The following is a 16,938-nucleotide window of genomic DNA, read 5'->3' as shown; positions in this document are numbered from 1 at the left end:
CAGATTCTTGGCTTTTTATTTCTGTGATCAAAATTTATCCATGATTCCATTCATTGAAAAAAATATCAAAATTTGCTGATGAAATCATCAAATCTTTTCGGTCTTCACTGTATTGATCTCGTCTCAAAAAATCATCTCCGATTATCATTTTTTTCATCCATCATTATTAGCAATCATTATATAAGCATTCTTTGTTCTTCTCACTTCAAGAATTGATTAAGAACCAAAAAAAAAAATCAACCATTAAAAAAAATTTGAATTTAAAAATATAAAAGAATAATGATAAATTGAAAAAAAATTCTTACTTAGCAAAATTCGAATGTCATATGAATGATTATTATTATTATTATATCATCATTATTATCATCATCAAACATTACAGCAACAACAACAACATTACTATCATTATCACGATCATCATCATCATTATTATTATTATTATAAGACACCACAAGTAAGCGGTTTTTTTTATCTGTTTCTTTTTTTTGACTTTTATTTCGACTGATGATTGTTTTGTCAGTTGTTTTTTATTCTCTATTTCAGTGAAATTCAAACACTATTTTCTTTCATTCTGTCTTTTTTTATCGATGTTTTCGGCCCTTTTTTTAAAAAACTGTAACTCATACGAATGTCGATCAAGTAGTTGTAGTCAAATGGCAAAGAGATGACAATCCATTGCCGCCCTCGCACATACAATTCCAATTTGATCTTTTGATTTCCGTTGTTATTGTTGTTGTTGTTGCTTTATCGATTTTGATGATGGCCATAAATCATCAATTGCAAATAAATACTTAATTTTATTTTGAGATTAGATTGAGCATTCTCTTCTCTTGTAATCGGTTTTTATTTTTGCAAAACCAAATTGAATTTTTTGTATAATAATTATTTCCGTTCATTGGCTTTTTTCTTTTATCAACATGATTACGATTCGAATGAATTGAATCATTTTTTTTGAAATATAAAAAAAAAGTTCTAGTAAAATATTCTAATCGCAAAGTCTATCATTGACATTGATACAAGGTTATTTTATAATTTCCGTTTTTTTCATGATGTAGTTCATCTTAGTTTTATCATATTCAGACGATTTTCATATCGTATGGTAGAATTCATAGAACGGATTCTTTGAAAATTTCTGCATAAGCAGATTGAATCGATGAAATGAAGAAAAAAATTCTTCGTATAGATAAATAATTATATCTAGACATTGTAATTTATTAGCTTAACATATGTGAAATATTGTTTGAAATAAATGTTCATTATTAAATAGAATAAAATTTGCTTCAGGTTTTTTTCTTCTTCATATATTTGCTGCTTTGAATATAATTAACTGCATCGTTTTTTTTTCTCATTACCCATCTATCCATTCAGCCAGCCAGCCAGCCATTTATTCCATAAATTAGATTTCTACTTTCTTTTTATGTCAAGAATCTTCATTGCTTAATAGCCAACAGTAACATTAAGCTTATTGAAAGTCAAAGTTATAGCCCCTAGAGATGTGAACCAAAAAAAGAAAAACTTGTTAATTGACCAATATTTGTGATGGCCTATTCATATCAGAAAGTTTATTTGAACTACATATAAAAAGCTTCAATAAACACATTCAATTTGATTCTAGTATTCTGCTTTGTTTTGTTTTTTTTGGGAAGTTTATTTTTCCCAAATACAAAAATCATTTATTTCACTTTAAAAAAAGTTTATTGAAAAAAATATTCCGTTCTATTTTGGCCTTGTTTTTAGTTAAATTTTATCTCTATTTCATCATTGTATTTCGTATTGTTATTTTCGTAATTATTCAGCCATCCTTTTTTTCAAAAATATTTTTCAAATTTCATTTTCAATTACGTGTTAAACATTCTCAATAAGTTTGAATATTGCATGATGATATGCTATGCTAATAATTATATGTTTCATCAACATGTTTTTTTAATTGTTTTTTCCATTCACATTTTGGATTCTATTGGAATTCAGAGCAAAAAATTCTCATATTTAAACTTGGATATTTTCGTATAATGAAAGCGAAAAAAGAAGAAAAAACTTGATATGAAACAAAGAAAAACCTGTTCCCCAATTGTTCATTAACCAACTTTCAATATCTAAATTTCTATAAATATACTTTCATTTTTTTTCTTTCTACTATTTATTAATATCATGCCATTAATGATTTTGTTTGATAGTGATCACGTATTTTATCCATATTTTCTCTTTCCGAATAACTATAACAGAATTTATGATTGGTGAATCGTTTCTTCTATTTCTTTCTTTCTTGCAAAAGAAAAAACAGAACAGAATAGCTGCTGAATAATAATAATAATAAAAATGAATTTCCTTGTTTCACTGTTTTAGCTACTTTTTTTCATATCACAAACAATGTTTATTATTATTCTGCTATATGCATTCTGTCAATTTCATTTCGGTTCGTTTACTAATTATTATAATTGGAAACCGAATATTAGAATCAAAATTGGAAGAAAAAAAGAAAAGAAAATAAATTCTGTAATATCTCAAATAGGGTATAGCATTTCGTTGTTTTTTCATGATTGTTCTATATATTTTTGTTTTGTGGATTTTGGATATGTGTGTGTTTTGATTTCAAATAAATTTGGTTCATATAAATTTTATCGAAACAAAAATTCTATCTGTTTTTTTTCTTCTCTTGTCTGTCTTCTTTTTGGATCTCTTCCAGGTGTGTCCTCATTGATGATGGTAATATCATTGGAATAATGATGATTATTTTAGGTAATTTGTTTGGTTGGTAATTTGAAATATACCACAAATATAAAAATTATAAAACAAAAAAAAAATACTTATAGATTAATTTATTTTCACCAATTATGTTTTGTCTTTATACAAATCACAAAGTCATATCATTTTCTGATCGTTGGATTTCAATTCAATTGAATATAAATGTTCTAGCCAGCCAGTCACGTTTATACTTTTTGGGTAATATATGACTTTTCTTTGCCCGATTCTCACATTCGATGGATTTTCCTGCTCATTTATTTTTATTTTTTACGGATCTTTTTTTTTATATGTTAACCGCGTTCCATTATCATTGAATGTGGTTCGGTTTGTTGTTACATTGATAGGTATTAGGTCCATAATGGTGGAACAAATTTTCATGTTTTTTTTCTCTCACAGTGAATATGGTGTTTGGAATGATATTGAACTGGAAAAATGTGTGTGTGTTTGTGTGTGTAAATTGTCCATGATGTTGTTTGAATTTTTTCTTTTTTTGAAAAGTATTAGAAATCCTGATATTCTTGTTATCGTATGTCATAAAAAAAAGTGAATTTTTGAAAGTAAATTATTCTCTTCCATTAACTCTCAATTTATATTTCAACATGACCAAACGACAAAAAATACGATAGTCAAGAGAGAATTCAAATCTAAAATTCTACTCTGATTTCATTGTTCAATGTGTACAGTCATTTAGCTGAATTATATAACTAATTATAATGCATGACTTTACATACACATTAATTTTCGCAAAAACAAAATGATCACAATGTTTGGACAAAACAGGAACTATTTGTTGTTGTTGTTGTTAAATTATAAATTTCATTCAAATCAACAACCGGGAAAAAAAATATGATACATCTTCAAATATTAATTTATAATTGATTTAAATTTTAAGTTTTTTTTTCAAAAAAAACATTTCCTTATTATTGAAATGATGATTATGTAATGAGTTATTCAATAGAGATCTTTTTGTATGTGTTCCAGTTGTATTTTTCATAAACATTTGGATGTAATTTTTGTTTTGGATTTCACTCACACCCAAACTTGCCCACAATTTTTTTTCTTGCAGTAAATGTCTTTGAAATTTATTAGTATTCCATTTTCAAAAAAGTTTTATACTCACGCACGCACGAATGAATCTTTGTTGTTGTTGTTGTTGTTGTAGACATATAGTAATATTCCAATCTAAGATTGGCGTGTCTCAATCTTTAAATTGTAATAATTAGATTTCTATGTTTGTATGTGTGTGTATAAAAAACTAATTGGATAGATGGATTATGGTCTTTCTTTCTTTCTCCCTTTTATCCATTCATTCATTCATTCATTTCTACTTGTTTTCGCCTTCGTTTCATTTATCATTTTTTTCTGGTTTTGTTTTTTTTTCATTTAAATCTCTTTGTATGTTTGTCAACACGACGATGAAAATAAAATCCTTAAATTTTAATTTTTTTCCCTTGATGAAAATCAGTTATTTTTATAGCTTTTGATAATCATCATCTTGATTACAATTATCATCGTAAACTTTTTTTTTTGAAAAAAAGATGCAATAAAGATTTTGAAACAGAATATTTTTCCTTTCATTTTTTACTTGTGATTGATTTATATGTGAGAAATATCATTTCTTTATTCATTTGATGAAATTTTTCGATTACAATTTTTCTACTTCTTCTTCTTCTTCAATCAATATTTGGATGATTGAACGATAAAATAATGACAATTTTTTTTCTCATTTATAATTAAATTTAACGGACCAGTAAATGGATGGACGAATAAATGAATGAATGATGAATCCTTTGGTTTTTTCCATTTCTTTTTTGTTTCTTTCATCACCAATTTCTTCTCTATTCATCATTCGATAATTTTCATTTCATCTTTTGAATTTCTTCATTTCATATTCTGATCTAACGATTTCAATCGATTGTTTTCTTTTTTATCTTGTTCATCATCATCATTATTATTATGGATTTTTTTTCCTGATTTTGTTCATTCAAGTATCCAACAGTGAAAACAATGATAATAAAAATTAATAGAATTTTTGAAACGACAATTTTTTTTTTTTGTTTCACTTATTGAAAGCTATTGAATATCTCCAACTGTGAGAATCAAAACGATCGATTTTCATATAAATATTGACTAAAAAACTAAATAGGAAAAAAACTATTACGATTCACAGTAGTTGATTTTTGGTTGTTGTACGAGAATAGCTAAGAATCTAAAATCAATAAATGAAATATCATGTTTTTTTCCATGATTATCTTGTATTTTTTTTCTTGTTTTGTTGTTATATCATTTATCCAAAAACATACGATGATGACCAACATATGTTTCTACAATCACCAAATATTATAAATTTTATCAACATAAAATAAAAGTTGATTAACTGACTTGGCAAGAATTTCCAAATATTTTTTTTTCTGATTTTATAAGAAATGAATCTTGTAATCGTTTGTTGACATTTTCCACAGAATATTCTCTTTTTTTCATAAACAACATGTATTCAATAATGATGATTGTTTCTTGTTTAATGGATAAATTCTTTAAATGAAATCGGTATATATACATTTACAGTTGACAAGACATGTAAAAGTTAATCGTAATTTCATCTCACGAACAACCCATTTTTGTTTTTGTTGTTGCTAGATTCTTGTTTGTTTGTTGATTTGGTTATTTAGTTGGTCAGTTTGGTTTGTTATAAATTTGCTCAAAATACAATTGAATAAACTGATCGATACGGATCTAAATGAACGAATAACCTACTAAAAGTAAGATCAAAAACAAAAGATTTTTGTTTTTGTCCCTTTTACATTGATGACTTATTGATCCAAACCAAAATGTAATAATCAACTAAGGAAAATTGATTTAAATTATCATTTGCTCTGTTCATGCATTAAATAAAACATTTCAAAAAAACATTAGTTTGGTTGAAATTCAAATAAACATTCACATTCTTGTTTCGGTTATTTTCATTATAATCGAGGATATCGTAAATCTTTCGCAGTAAAGTTGTTTTCTGTTTTTGTTGTTGTTGCATGATTAATGTTTTTTCAATGATTTTATTCATTGAATTTTTGTTTCTGATAATAAAAAAATACCAATAATTTTTTTCAGATTATGTATAGTGTTTTTGTTAATGTTCTATGTATGTACCCTATGTTTTTTTTTAATTATTTTGATGATGATAATCATTCATGGATGAACAAAAAGAAAAATATATACTTGACTTGACTTTTTTTCAATGTTTTTTTCCCCATAGTTTGTTTGTTTCCATGTTTGGAATCTTTCTTTTAATATTTTTGTTGTTGTTGTTGTTGTTATTATTGCCCTTATTGTTTCTTTTTGCCATTCTTTCCAACTTTTATTTTTTTCTCTCTCTCTCATTTTCTCGGTCGGGATGCTTATATTTTTTTTTCTTGTATGTTGTGTGTGTATATTGTTTGTGTTAATTGAATTGCTTCTCGGTTGAAAAAATTCTTCTAAATAAAAATAAAGCAAATAATATATAAAACATACAAAAAAAAAATACAAATATAGCCACTCTTGTCAAGTATGACCGAATGATGAATTCTTTGGTCCAAACTAAATACAGAAAACAATACCCAATTCTTTTCAAAGTTTGTCTTTTCTCTCTCTCTCTCTCTCTCTCTCTCTCTTTCATTGACTTCTATGTTTGGTCATGGTTGTCGCCAAATACAGAATTATTATTTCGCATTTCATTCACTGTTTATTTTTTTCGATTTTGATTTTTTTTTTAGATCAAAGCAAATCTCATCATGTTCACTATTTGGAATAAAGTCCTACTGAGCGATAGAGTGTAAAGGAAGAAAAGAATTGGTCATTGGGATTGGTGATTTTTTCCTTTTCATTTTGTATATCCGAATACTTTTTTCCCCACTTTTCACTATACACACAGAAAAATGAAACGTAAAATAGTTCGATTTTTTGCCAAAAAACCATAACATTTTTGGGTTTTAACGTCATCCACAAAATGTTATGGTTTTTTTCCTCAATATTTTATGGAAAACTGAAATCGTGAAATATTAGGATTTTTTTCCAGAATATTTCATGATTTTTGGCCAATCTTATACTCAGCCCAAACATTTCATGGGTTTTTTGTTTTGCCCAAACATTTCATGGATTTTTTGTTTTGTCCCAATATTTCATGATTTTTTTTGCTAGCCTCAATATTTCATGGATTTTTTTGTTAGCCTCAATATTTCATGAAAAATTTCTGGACTTAGAAAATTTTTTTTCATTTTTTGGATTAATCAAAATTTCATAATAAAATATGTACAATTTGACACTCGGCCAAACATATCGCGTTTGCAATGAATTTGCGAAGTTGGATCTACAAAAAAATGATTGATTTGAAACCACGTTTCAATGAGAATGGAATCCTATCCTATCCTATCTTCCGGACAGAATAATCATACAGACAAAATGGATGTTTCCTAAGCAAATTTTTTTCAATAGGGCTAAAGAAGAAGGTATTGGATTGGATCTTCCTTCATTTGTCTAAGATGAGTTCCTAATATCTAATTTGGTTAAAAAATATGAAGGGGTCAGATGTGGCAATTTGATCATGAAGCCAAAACTAGTGGCTGTTGTCCACGCTGGCTTCGTAAACAACTTATAACCTAAAATTGCTTTTGAATATCAGATTGGATTCATGATCGATTCATGAAAAGATTTGGTAAATCGATGTTTGTTCGATTGAGCCATAACAATTGAACTTGAAATTTGAAACAATTCGCTAACATTCGAAACATTGTTAATAATTCAATTAAACAATTGAAATAATTCGAATCCAGCATTTTTGTTTTTAAACGAAGTTTTTGTTTTTCGTTTGCCATTTGACTATTTTTCGAATCAGAAAATATTATTTTGTGTAACGGCTCAAAGCATGGAAAAAACAATAGAAAGCGTTGTGGCTGGATAAGGAAATCTCCAACGGTCGAACGAGAAATCGGAAGCGATATGGAACTCAAGCAAGCATCAGTGGTGAACTGAGGGCAACCAAGGAAGATTCATCCATTCATGATAAATTATTAGAAATCACATAGCCATGATTTGAGCGATAATCTGGAAAATAAAGCAAACAAATCGGAGAATTTCAATCTATCCTTGGCCAATAATCTTAATTTTTTATAATTTTATTCACTGATTAACTTGTTTACTTTTTGTTTATGAATTTAAAAAATGATCTTTATGCCACCTTAGTCGGCTAAATTTATCTTTCTTTTCTCTTTTATTTCGCATTTTTTTTGTAAATAAAAATATTTTTAACCAGAATATTTCATGATTTTTTGCCCAAAAATATTCAGTCTTTTTCCAGAATATTTCATGGATTTTTCCAAGAAATATTAGGTCTTTTCCAGAATATTTCATGATTTTTTGGCCACAAATATTTGAGTTTTTTGCCTCAATATTTCATGGATTTTGCCCAGAAATACAAAAAAAGAAAGAAAAACCATAACATTTTGTGGATGACGTTAAAACCCAAAAATGTTATGAATTTTGCCGTATATTTTACGACTTTATTTTTCTGTGTGTAGTATAGTCGCCAATGATCTATTTGAATCGTTTTTCATTTTCATTTTCTTTCTATAATGGGTACACAGAATTATTGGTGGAAAACTTTTCATATTTTTGTTGTTGCTTCGTCACTCCATTGGTACACAAACACACTTCAATTTTTATCGAAGTACAATTTTTTGATTTTTTTGTTTTGTTTTGAATACTTTTTTTTGAAAAAAACAACAGTAAATATAAGTGGATTTGATTTTTTTACTGTTTTTTTGTTTTTTCCTGGTTTCTGATAATGAAAATGGCAAAAACTCTAAAATAAAACTACTCACTTTTGATTGTATAAATGTGTTAGGAAACAAAAAGTACCGATGACAGGAATATTGGACATTCATTGAACAAATATTGCATCCAGCAAACATCGAACCAGGAGGAAAAACAAAACAAAGAAAAAAATGATCTATCTTTTCAAGAGTTTTTTTCTTTTCAATGGATTAATTTAATTTGTCCGGAATAAATAAATCATTTTGACAGATTTTTTTATATCTTTAGTTTTGGTTTTTCTAGTTTGTGTTTTTCATGTGTATTTTCAACAGAAAATGTTTGTTTCTATGATCAAATTTATTATTTTTTATTCCATTCGTCGTTGTCATTCATTCATTCATTCATTCACTATAGTTAGTTGGCCTTTATGTTTTTTCTTTTCTTGATTTTTGGTCGAGCTTTTCAATTCACGAATCATTCATTCATCCGTTTCATAGACAAGACAAAGAAAAGGGATAGAATATACCATGAAAAAAAAGATAAACTGATGACAACGACTGAAAGATGTCCACTGATGATGATGATGATGATTTTTTTCTGTTTCCATTCTTACTTTTTCACGATGATGAATGTCATCGAGAGAAAAAAAATACGAGATTGTCACAGAATTCTTAGTTTAGTATTTGATAAATACATTTTATTTGCTTCAATGTTTCCTTTATGTTTATCATCACAATCATCATTTTTCGTAATTCATATTTTGTTTGATGTTTTCACTTTCTCTTTTTTTAATCAAGAAATGTTGTCACAGTTATTTTCTGCAATGACATTTCAATCAACCATAATATATGATAGATAGATACTATTTTAATCTCTGTTTCTTTAATCTTTACATTTTCTTTAGTGTTTAACATGGAAGATTTCAAAATAAAAATCCCTTTTTTACAGGAAAATATATCCAATATCCGATATTTATCATTTTATTAAACTTAAATTTGCAATAACATAGATCAAAAGACAAACAAAAAAAGCTTTGCAAAAACTTTATCACTAAATTTTTCAAGGATCATTGTTATTGTCAAATTTATTTTTAATGTTTTATTCAAACTCTTTGAATGGATCATCATTATCATCAAAGAAAAAGAAAAAGAAAATCGAAAGTTAACTTTTCAATGGATGCCATCAACAAGAAAAACCTTCAACAACAACAACAACAACAACAAAAACAACTAAAAATCCCATTTTATTTTAATTTTGTCATTGTCCACGACAATGGATTTTTCATTTTGTTTTGTTTTGTTATTCTCATTCTTACAATTCTTGTGTATATCATCAATATTAATGCGATTAATAATTATTATTAGTCATCATTGTATTTATTGATATTATTAGCTTATTATTATATACGATGACCATTTTTTTTTGTTGTTGAAAATGATATATGAAATAATACTGCTACTACTATTGATCTGATTTGATTGAATTTTTGTTGTTGTTGTTGTTGTTGAATAAATTAACATCAAATGATTATCATAAGAATGATTGTGATTAAATTCTCTATTGAATGGATGAAGAAAATCTTATCAATTCTTTTATTTTTTTGCTTTTTTTCAAAAAAATAAAACATTTCATATCGAGGATAGTTGTTTGAGACAAATACAACAATTGAACAAATATAGAGCAAATATAATTAACGAATTGACGCCAAGGGAATGACTGGGAAACTGAAAAAACAGAAAATCCAAATTTATATTCTGGGCCAAAAAAAAAGAAAATGCATTTTGCTAATCATCATCATGGTGACCATGTTTTTTCAAACATATAGGGTGAAAAGGGGGAAAAATTAGTTAACAAATGAGCGAAAGAGGAAAAAACAAAAATAACACGCCGCACCCAAAATAAAACATTTTCATATTTTATTTTTATCGCATATTCTTTTTCTGGTATTTTTTTTTCTTTTCTTTGATCACTCGTTTTACATTGAATTCGTAAATATATATTTTTTATATTCACACATTTTTTTATTCTGTTTGTCCATTCCCTCGTTATTATTCACACTTGTTTATATGTGTATATCGTTGTCATTTTTGTTGTTTGAAAATTGAAATTCTGTTGATGATGATGATGATGATGGGGATGATTATGATGACATTTTGTTGCCGGGATCATCATCATTATCATCATTGTAGTTGCTGTCATCATAACAATGCACATACAAGTTTGTCACTATTTTTTTTTCACTCATTCATATTTTTTTCCGCTTCTTATTCAATTTCATTCTTTTTTTCATTCATTCATTCATTTATATTATTCATTCTTCGGGTATTCGGTCATTTGTCATCCGTGCCTTTCTTCGGGTATTTCTATTTTCTTCTGATTTTTTTTCTTTTTCGTTCGTGATATTTTCATATAAACAGATTTATGTATTCTTCGTATACATAGAAGAATTTTTCCATATTCTCTATATATATCAGTATTTTTTGGCTATATGAAAACGACAAATTGATGAATTCTATTTTCAACATCATTATCGGCTGCTTAAAATCATTTATTTTTTTTTGTTGTATGTTGTGCCTATTGTGTCTATGTGTGTGTGTGTGTAACAAATGGTGTAGACCACACTTGAAGTTTTTTCGTTGTTGTTGTTGTTATATGAACTTTGCAACATTAAATTTTTTTTTCTTCTTATACATATAATATGCATCAAAATAGTTCCAAGTTAGTCCAACAACAACAGCTAGAAAAAAAGTGTTTCATTTTCACTTTGCTTTTGTTATTTCATTCATTCATTTTTCGTTGTTGTTGTTCCTAATTCTCTATTCATTTTTATCGTTAAGATATTTTCTTTTCATAGTAATAATATTATTCATTATGTCATACTGGATTTTCTTTTTATTTTTTCTTCAAAATTTTTTTTTATTTCATCCAGTTCCCTTGCGTTACGATTATTCTCATTTACATTGTTTTTCTGTTTTTCTCTTACAAAGAATGAATGAATGAACTGTTGTTATGAATTATGGAAAAGATGAACAAAAATTCATCATATTCATCTATTCACAATAGAAAAATGTGTGAAGAATTGAAAAAAATAAAGAATTTTTTTTCTTCATTGGATTAAAATTCAAAACATTTCTGAAATGGTTTTTCAGTTTTTGTTTTCCATTAACTGATATTTCACCTGGTCTTTTTTTTCTTGTAAAAATTCTGAATTCTGTATTCACTTGATCAAATGGGAAATTTTTCTAGAAAAGTCGTTGACTTGTTTTTTTGATTTACTAATGGATATTGATCATTAATCAAAATTATCAATTTCGCGTTGAAAATATGAGGAAAATTAATCAATCAATCGATCATTAAATTAATCCAACGAATTTCATAACCAAATGTCTCATTAGCCTGATTTGTATTTGGATTGAAAAATTTGTTTCGTTCCAATTTCCAATCAATTCAACTGTTCATTTTAGTTATCAAGTTTTATCTAATATTTGTCAGATTAGTTTGTTTTTTTTTTTGTTGTTCACGTGTGATTCATCCTGTGACAACACCTTCTCCATTATTTAGTAATGGCCGATTTTTTTATTATTTGCGTGTTAATATTGATGATTTTATGGCACGAAATATTTTTGTTATCTTGATCGTTGTTTATAACCATGATCTAGATAGATGTTTGGACAAGATATGCGATATCTGTTTTTTTTATTCTGTGTTTTTTCAATCATAAATAAAAATTATTACTTTTTTTTTGAAAAAATCTAATTGACAACAACAACAACAACAATGAAGATGATTAAACAATTCTTGTTTCACATTATAATTTCACACATTGTTTGTTTGTTTGCGTTTTTTTCTAAATAACAAGAATGGTTATTCTGACGATAAATTTCTAGGAATTTTAACGTCAATAAACTCATTGTTCTCTTTCTTTCCTTTCTTCTTTCTTCTTTTATCTTCTGATTCTGTTCCCCTATAGCAAAATATTAGAAAAAAAATGTCATCCAAAATGAAATGTATTTTTTCTACTTATAGATTGCAAATCTATTTTCCGTTTCACTCTATTATTACCAAAAATGTTTATCTTTATTGTTCATTCTATTTCTAGTTATTTGATAATGTCAGTAATAGAGAGAGAGATTAAATATACATGAATTGTTTCAATTATATAAAAAACATTAAGTAAATGTTTAACTAAAAAAAACACATCATCATTCCAGCAAAAATATGAATGAATTATAATATTCTATACTTAACGTTATATATAACATGTTAGATTATATAAAACAATTTTCATCTAATTATTTTATCATCATCATAAAGAATTCATATAACATGAACATAAGAATATTTTTCTAGAATAAATTGTTGAATGAATAAATAAAAAGTTTATTCATTATCAAAAAGCAAATGACTTGGAATAAAATCGGTCATTGTTTTATTATATATATTCTCTTGATCAAATAGATCTTTCCAATGAACTTTATTATCAGTGGTTATAATCCAGTATTTGTTGTAAATAATGTCAATGTATTTAGGTTAACCTAAACTGTACCAATATGAACAATATCATACTCAAACCCACATTTATCAACGCAAGTACATTGCTTACGGGCTTAACGCAATTTCTAATTCTGCGGTATTTGTTGTTCCAGGCAACTGTCGTTTGATAGTAAAAAAAACTAGAAAAAATTAGTTGGAAAAAAATATTTCCCGTTAAAGAATGATGAACGATTTTTTTAAAATATTTACTCTACAATTCAGTTTGTTTGTACTGAAAAAAACGTCAAACAAAAAAAAAATATCAATGATTTTGTTCAACAGAAACAAACAAGCAAACAAACAAAAAAATTGCATGGGCGTTATGAAATTGAAAGATGTCATTTTGATATTTTAGAAAATTCGGTTTTTTTTCTATTGAAAAATGAACAAGAATCTAGTTTTTACTGAAGAAAAAAAACATTTGATAAATGAATGATAGTTTATCTTAGTATTATTTTGTTCCATGTCATTTCACTACAGCTATCAAATGTTTTTTTCCTCGCTTTTATATTTTAATTTCTGATTTTTATATATAGGTAATGATCAAATAATTTGAATGATAAAATATGATAATTTTGATTCATAAAGAAGAAAAATTCATCATTTTTGTTAACACAAACTTAGGACAATCATTTCTTGAGGCTTTTGAATCAAACATGTCCGGAAATGTGTACAATAAATTATCGAATTCTGCTTTTTTTGTAAAAAAAAACTAATCAAAATTTTTTTGTTACTGTTTCTGAAACCAAAATTCATTCAAAATAGATAATTTAGTTTTTTTTTGTCAAAAGAATTTCATTTCATACAGAATTTCATTCATTCAGACACACACACACACTATGTGAATTAGACATATTATGATTCTTGTCAATTGTATTTTGTATTTATAATTTAACAACTTTTTTTCTTTTTCTTTTCTTCATCAATTGTTAATATGGTGAATAGAGAAACTCAACGGGAAAATTGTCGCCATTTTTTTCTTTCTCTACATCGAGATTTTCCTTTGTCTTTAATTTTACTCGTAAAAAATCATGGGCAAAATTACGAAGAAAACAAAAATTTTGAAACCAAAAAAAATATCCCCAATTGATTATCATTGTTCATCACGTCTATTGTTGTAAAGTACTTCCATATAATTGAATGACATTTGATAAATTCAAAAGAATTCAACCAACTACAGAACAATCGAACCGCGACGAAATATAAAACTCAATTCATTTCTGTATAAAATAACCGAACAACACATCATCATAAACGAACATTGATTGACATTCTCAATACAATGTCTGTGTGTGGTTATATGATTTTTCAAATGATTCTCTAAATCATTCATTTTATGTGTGTGTGTTTTGTTGGCCAACAAAATTTTCGATGATGATAATCATTGATTCTTGAATAGCATTGATCCATATCATCATTTTATTCTTTTGAAAATTAAATCAATTTAGACTGAACAAAATTCTATAGAATTTCGACTATTGTCCAATTATTGTTCAACATAATTTTTTTCACGATTTTTTTTTTTTGTATATGAAAAAAAATAATTGCACTGAACAAATGATAGATTTAACGGTGTGTGTTTTTTTTTTTTTTTTTTTGGTTATCGATAAAATAATGAAAAATATTTCAATTTCATCGAACCGTAAAATCTTATAACGATCAATATTATTGTTCTATGGCTATGATGATGATGATGATGAATAATGATGCCCATACGATTACCAATTAACTATTATATTAAAATGTGCGAAAAAAAAATCTTTCGTTTCCGTTTTTTTTATATTCGAATGTGCAAAATGAAAATTTTTTTATAATACCCGATTCTAATCATTCGTGGCAGATTATTTGATTTTCATTTAAAAAAAAATTTCACCATTCAACTATTTAATGATTTGTGAAAAGCTTTCAATTTGAAAAGTTCAACACTAAATACTGTTGTCATTTTTTTCACAAAATTATTCCGTTTGATTTCTTGGTTGGTTTTTTCCCCTAAATTCTTATTGAAATGACAAAAAATAATAAGCCTAAACAATGACCCAAATACATTCAGGATATTATTCGTTTTCATGATAAAAGAGAGAATAATGATCATCATTATCATTTCATTTTCATCTATCTAATGGATCAATGAATCAATCAATTATTTAGGAATATTTAGTGGGAAAAAATCGAAAATCATAGCATGATGATGATAATGATGATAATATGGCCTAGGAAAATAACATTATTAAATCAAGATTAAACAATAAATTATATTGAAAAAAAAACTTTTTTTTTAATATATGATAGTTTTATCGAAGATGAGATTCCAATGCAATTGGGAGAAAATTCTCGATTCTTTGATTTTTTTGTTTGGTGGATATTTTCATTGAAAGCAATGATAAGTAGCTCAGTTTTTTTTCGGTTCCAATCGATTATTTTTTTTTCTCTCTCTCGCATCCCTATTGCTTATAGATTATGTGTCAGGGATTTTATTTTTTTCCTATCCATTTTTTTCTGTTTCGTTTCGCTGATTTTGATCGATTTTTTTCTGTTATTGTTGGTTGCCTCTTATCATCGAGAGCAATATTATTGTCTGTATCGAAAGTTGTTTTTTTTGTCCGGAAAAAATATTCCTATTTTTTTGTTCTCAAAAAGCTTTAACGATTGTTGAACTTTGATTACTTTCATTGTTTCAAATTTTTTGTTGTTGTGCTAAATACTTGTTCGTAAACAAAAATTCAATTCATTATTGAGTAACGGATACTAAATATCAATGTAATTAGTTGATGATATTAATTAAGCTTGATTGAGTTGATGATCTAATGGAAAATCACCGATCACGATAATGATGATGATGATGATGAAACTGGTATTTTTTTATGTAAATTATCAACAATTTTAAAAAAAAATTTGAATTTTCCATTTTAGCTTTTAGCTGGTTTGTTTTGTTTTGTTTTTTTCCCCTGTTAAAATGACATTAAATTATCATTTCACAAAAAAATATCTTTTATGATTCTTTTCTGGAATGAAAATTGCAAGAAAAAATTTTTCCCGTTCATTTGTTTCATTCATTCATTCATTGATGATGAGATGCTATGAATAATGATGTTATTTTTTTTTTCTTTATTCTGTTTCTGGTTGCCACTCTTTTTTTCTTGTTTGTTTGTTTGTTTCGATTATTTCAATCTATGCAATGATCGATTTTAATCGACCGTCATAGTTTTTATTCATTATTCAGAAAATGTGATCATAAACAAATCTGCTGGGATTTTCAAATGAAAAAAATATACATATCATCATCAGCATCATTGAATTGCTTTCTTTTTTTTTTTTTTGTTCACACTGCATTGTCGTGTTTAGAATTTTAAAATTTTTTTTTACAAATTCTATTCAAAAATACATAAGATTTCAAGTGAATTTCTATTGTTTATTTTACCATGGTTCTATTGATTTTATTTTTTTTTCAAACAATCATGGTTCGTTGATCATTGGCAAATTTTATTTTATTTGTCTGTTTTTTCAATCCTATCAACAACCAGAATACAATATCGATGAATATTTTACCCCAGTTTTTTTCTGTTCTAATTTTCATTCAATTTGTAATGATTATTAGCGAAAAAAAACTAATACTGTTAATTATCTCAGTTTGAGTTATTATCTATATTGAATTCATTGAATAATAATAATAATAATCATGATGATAGAATTTCAAGGATTCCAGACGTTTAATTATAATGATTTTACCTTTCTTTTTTTTCAAATATTCATGTTTGCAAAATAAAAAAAATGATAATAATATTCTTGGTTTATTTCAATTTCATATCACTAACAAATTGGGCCAAGGTATTTTATTCAATAAATAAATGAATGATATATACCACTATTTTTTTTTTGTTC

General features: G+C 26.2%; 1 protein-coding gene across 1 annotated transcript in view; it reads left to right on the top strand.

The window, feature by feature from the left end:
- The first annotated feature begins 293 nt into the window (after positions 1 to 293).
- LOC142645312 (putative polypeptide N-acetylgalactosaminyltransferase 9) overlaps positions 294 to 16,938 on the top strand; it is a 32,721-nt gene continuing 16,076 nt past the window's right edge. Inside the window, exon 1 of the mRNA XM_075821266.1 lies at positions 294 to 454. The gene's annotated coding sequence lies outside the window, so the exon portion shown is untranslated. The remainder of the gene's footprint in view (positions 455 to 16,938) is intronic.

The sequence above is a fragment of the Dermatophagoides pteronyssinus genome, unplaced genomic scaffold, assembly GCF_027571235.1.
Source record: "Dermatophagoides pteronyssinus isolate colony J.1.1.1.1 unplaced genomic scaffold, Derpt_VIB-CSIC_2022.12 sq0009, whole genome shotgun sequence".
Lineage (NCBI taxonomy): Eukaryota > Metazoa > Arthropoda > Arachnida > Sarcoptiformes > Pyroglyphidae > Dermatophagoides > Dermatophagoides pteronyssinus.
The sequence above is the reverse complement of the archived record's forward strand: the minus strand, read 5'-3'. Positions and strand labels throughout refer to the sequence as shown.